This window comes from Bactrocera latifrons, unplaced genomic scaffold (assembly GCF_001853355.1).
Source record: "Bactrocera latifrons isolate USDA-ARS-PBARC rearing strain unplaced genomic scaffold, ASM185335v1 scaffold_4, whole genome shotgun sequence".
NCBI classification, from domain to species: domain Eukaryota; kingdom Metazoa; phylum Arthropoda; class Insecta; order Diptera; family Tephritidae; genus Bactrocera; species Bactrocera latifrons.
This window is the reverse complement of record NW_017537045.1, coordinates 2,108,227-2,113,687: the sequence shown is the minus strand read 5'-3', so window position 1 is coordinate 2,113,687 and position 5,461 is coordinate 2,108,227.

Genomic DNA, 5,461 nt, shown 5'->3' with positions numbered 1-5,461 from the left:
TACTCCGTAGGTTTTGGAGTGGTTAGTACGCACACTAAACTTGTTGTTTGATATCAACAACATTAAAGTCGAATTAAGATCGTAAGATCTTGATTTTTTAGGAAACTGTAGTACTGTCATTAACAATTAATAAACATTTCGATAAGATATCTCGTCAATTAAATCCATTTTGCATCCAAAACCTAGTTTTTATCGGTCACAATTTAAGTTTGTATGACAGCTATGTATTTGCTATTGCGATCCAATATCGGCGGTTCCGATAAATGAACCACTTCTTGAGCTGTAACGTAGTTGTCCAAAATTTCATGTCGAATCTAAATCTCAAGAACAGTTTTTCAATAACTTGAAGACAACGTGCTGTCCCCTAGTTCATCTTATTAGCCCAACAACTTTATTGCTGCTTGGATTCAGATATACTTTCCCACGTCTTTAATTTGACAGAATTTATTTCCACCTTTTTATTCACAGAGTTTTACCAGAGATATTGCATTCCTATTATTTTAAGATTAATTCATTTTTTTCTAATTAGAGAGGTATTTACCATATGCTTTGAACCCTTCAAAACAATTCCCACGGCAGCAGGTTCTACGGAACTGACTCGGATTTCATCCGACCAAGGGCTGTTTTTTCGGCGTTCTAACCCCGTTTTACTTTTATTTCTCGCTAGTTAGTAAAAGTTACACTCTTATCCAGAGCCGCAGTGAGAACCCGAGCCCAGGGAGGATTGCAGTGAATTGCTAGAGAGATAAAATGTACGCAGAGCAATCGAACTAACTAAAAACTCTGATCCCTGGAGGCAATGATCCTGATCTACCCACTCTCTCTGCTTCACTGTTTCCACTTTCATAGTCGAGCCTTGAGTCCATGGTCCTTGAGATGTAATTTTCGCCTTAAGCTCATTTGATGACATTCCATTATAACACATTCTATGATAACAGTAATTACTTTTCTTTGATAAAAATTTGTTCAAAAATATTTTCTATATTTATTTAACCCCACACAAGCTACATCCCAACTACAAACACACAATTTAAAAGTCTTTTGCATACAAACTTACCCGCTTTTGTGCTGCTTGGTATAATAGCAGCGGGTAATGTGTCGTAATGCACCCAAAGGTAATGTCAACTACAATAAAGTAATGAAATAAAAATTTTATAATTAAAATTTTATCATTAACACAAAGCATCATAGCGCCAGCACATCAAGGAAGCTGGCAACCGAAAAACGCCCAAAAGCGGGTATCAAACGGCCGCAGCGGCAGCAAAGACAACGCTGACAAGCGAAAAACGGAAATGATAATGGGTCCGGGGCCACACACCCGTCTGTTAGTGAATTGCGCCGAGCCGAATGCGGCGCTGCACATCAAAAACGAATCAATGGGGAAATGCGGCGTTACAACTATGGGTACAAATGTAGAGTTTCGTGCAGCCAGCCACTATTATTTCAACAAAATAATATGAAGTGCGCTTTTCTGTACCTTTATAGTGTGCTGTTGAGTACCCTTTAGGTAAAAAGTAGGTTGCTTTCTAGCTGTTGGTTGATGTGGTTTAACAGTTTGAAGACCTTAAGACCTAACTCAAGGCCTACCTAAAAAGGTGCTTTTCTTCAAAACATTTGATTGTATTCTTTCAATGCTCTCGAGTTTTTCTATGAAAATGTGAAAAGGATTTTGCGGAGAACCTTTCTAATTTTTTTCTTTGGGGTGAATGCCAGAACTTGGTGACGGTATTTGTATCCCACCACGAATCCCTCAACGAATTTACACTCCTTTATGTGGCCACTGTAGTAAATGACACAGGGACCTGCTCGTCTTAGTCTTTGTCCCATCCGTCGCACTTCTTGGACGACGGTGATGTTAGCCTTTACTTTTACGAGGACATCAATCAGCTGGGTAGCAGCAACTTCTCAATTAAGGGACCGAACATTGCAAATGCATGCCTTTAGATCGTAAACCTTAAGGCGTTTGCCGTGGTCGTCAGCAGAAGGGTAGTCTCTCATCCAAGACTATTAGTTCCCTTTCATTGGGGGCTCGCAACAATGGGGAGGACTAATTCGCGTCTCACTTCAGCTCGCCTTCAAACGAATGTTTTCTGGCTACCCAGAGGATACTTGGTCTAAGACTGGAAGTCGTGAGTTGCTTGAGCCATATGTAAAAGAATCGTTTCTGGCCACTCCCAAGTGAATGGCGCTCAGAAAACTTTTCTCACTTGTGTTAACTTTTACACAAAACTCCTTTCATATAAAGAATTAGCTTAGCTAAATTTTGTCTTTGCTCTTAAAAGTATACTACACCCTGAGATAAATGATGTTAATGGCAGGGTTATTTTCTGTATTTGCATTTCGCAATGTCTGTGGCTTCATTCATTTCGACATAGACTTAGGAACTAAATTGAGTAAATATTTTATTTAAAAGTTTCCTGAAAGTATAGTGAAGTAATTCTGATGGATGCGCATAAATGTACGCACCATCCTTCGTTGCTCTAGCTAAGCAAAATCGGTTGTAAAATTGTGGCCAGTTTTCCACAAAAGTTTTAATATAATAATATAAAGCATTGAAAATAAGTTAGGGAAGATAGAAAGAGAAGTACGTTACTTTTATTCAAATTTAGATTTTAAGGCGAGAGCTTTGAGATCTTACACAATATTATTTCGCAGACTCGTAATTATCTAGGGATAACTTATTCTATTCGTAGTAGGAACTCATTCTGGATTTAGAATGATCTTTGTTAACTTGTAAATATATTTTTAAGCGTTGGTTAATTGTCTAGGTTATGCGAAAGCTCAGAAATGTAAGCTTTTGGCCATGTTTGATTTTGAAAACTTTTTTATGTACCAAGGAATCGCATATAAGGACACTACGAAGTTATATTATTAAGCAAAAAACCAACGTTAACTTATTAAAATAAAGCATGAAAGCTCGTTGCACTTAAATTTTTCCACTACACTTTTCCTACAGGCCACAATTTCGTGTAGGAGTACCGTACATTTTCGTTTGTCTTTTATGTGCGATTTTCCAACAATTTTAATTATTATTTCACCCAACCATTACGCATTTTTCGGGGGTAAAGTGCAAAATAAAAATTTGACTACAAAATAGTAGTAGAAAAATCAAAAATATGTACTCATGTCACTTCGGTTGTAATTGCTTTTCGTCGTACTTTGTGTACGCTTATGTTTTGACACTGGCGGCATAAAAGAGTTGACATCACTAATGGGATGCTGTTTTGTATTATCTCGTGTTTTGGCAGATATGTTAAAAGCAAGCAGTTGAAGGGTTGCATTCCGTTGACATCCGTTTTGGTAATAGTTTGTTTAGTGTTGTGCTTTCAGTCAAAGCCATACTATGCCGTTAGAATTATAATAGTTTCAGTAATATAAATATTCTATTAGTAAAGAGAAAATAGTTTTTAATTTTTCTAGAGCATTATAATGGAATTTTTAAACTTTTTTATATTTATAATTATTATTTATAGGCGATAAGTGATTTGTGTGCTTTATCATCATCTTCTTCTTTATTGGCGTAGACAATTCTTACGCGGTAATAGCCGATTATAAAACAGCGTGCCAGTCGTTCTACCTTTTCGCTGCTTGGCGCCAATTCGAAGTGTAGTCAGGTCCTTCTCCACCTGGTCTTTCCAGCGGACGGGAGGTCTGTTACTTCCTGTGCTGCCCTCGGCGGCTACTGCGTATGACTGCATGACCATCGTAGCCGCTGTCTTTTCATTCGCTGAACTATGTCAATGCTCTCGAAAACTCTATAAGTCGACTCATCTGATGTTGTCAGCGTTGACGCCTCGGAGCGTGGGCCAAATCAGCGATATGTTGAAGAAATTCGCTTTGATGCGGCTTGTGGCTAGACATTTATTCACCGGCGTGAATGCTAAGACTCGATGACGGAGTCTCCTTCCTCCACGTCTCGCACATTGAATTTGCGTTCCTTTATATGGCACGGTAGTAAATGCCTAATCGTTTCAGTCCTTGTGCCGAACAGCTTTCTAAGTATCATGCTTCAAAACGAGGCAAATTGGGAGAACATGAGTAAACGTACTATTGTTCAAAAACGGTATCTGGACGTATGGACTGACATGTTAGGCTCAAGACAAGAAATATGGAACGCCACACTGAATAAGTGCGAAATCGATGCTACGTTGAATCATGGTGCCTTAGACTAGAGTTTTTTAGTGACCTGCAAATATCAGCAATGGGATCTGTGACGACACAATGATGATACGAACGCATTTTGGTCACCCTCGTCTGGCGAAAAAATACCGTGATAAGTAATTTTTGCGGGAGCTCTTGTCTTTTTTATTATAGCATATTTAAAAGTTATCATTAACGAAGTCAAGTATTTCGAAAAGTGTATCCAAATTGTGGTCCCTTCGACGAGGAACTATACGCTCAGCTAGTTGTTAATGTGTGTAGCATTAGGTTAGATGGCTGATCTAGAGAGATCGCACTTGGATTGCTGCATATAGTCTTTTTTGAAGCTATAGAGAAGAAAAACTGTTGAACTTATTAATTTGCGAAATGCTTAGTTGCCACGCCAGTGCGATGGGATGTCTGAAGGTATGCGTTCCTAAGTGTTTAAGTCTTCAACTCCCAAACGCGAGGCAGTCAAGTAGGAAGTGTTGAGTTGTTTCTACCTCATCTTTTCGATACAGCAGATAGCATCCAGATTTACAGCATGGACGCCAATAGAGCAATAGAATGTTGAAAGTCCCAGAAGTAAAGTGAGGCTAGCCTTACTGTGACCAAAGAGATCCCTAGATTTATTATTATCGATCTTGGGCCAAAAGAATTTTGCGGCAATGCATGTACGAAAGCTGCCCCAACATCGACCCGCTCGCATTCTATTGACAGCGGTTCTAGGTTGCCTTGCCTTGCTTGCTTATCCGTTTTACAATTTCCTGCGATTCCGCTGTGGCCTGGCACCCATAGCAGTCTTATCACAAAGAGATGCGCTGCTATTAATAGCGAGGTTAGACACTCCTCGACCAACCCTAAACGCACAGTTCAAGGCCTTTTTAGAACTAGAATTTAGCTACTATAATAATTAGTGCAGTGATTTAAGATTATATACTTTTAAACAGAGTTTTTCTGCCACATATTACTATTACTGTTTTAGAAAATCGAAAAAAAAAATCATTCCCTTTGAAATTCTTTTAAAATCTTCACAAATCATTAACTATTCAATTAAGTTCTATCTAACCACAAACAAATAACACACCACAGCAGCCAAAGACAACAAACCAAATAAACAAAAACAACTACTAATTACTTACAATAACAACGAAGCATGTTGTTGGTCAGATAGACACAAATTTTCAATTCACTTTCAAAAACATTACATAACCTATAGTAGAGTGACCTTTTTCGCATACAAACCGAGTGAGACCGACAGGCAAACACTATAAAAAAAGATGAAAGACGAATTTTTAGTGCCGCAAAAGGGTTTAGTTAA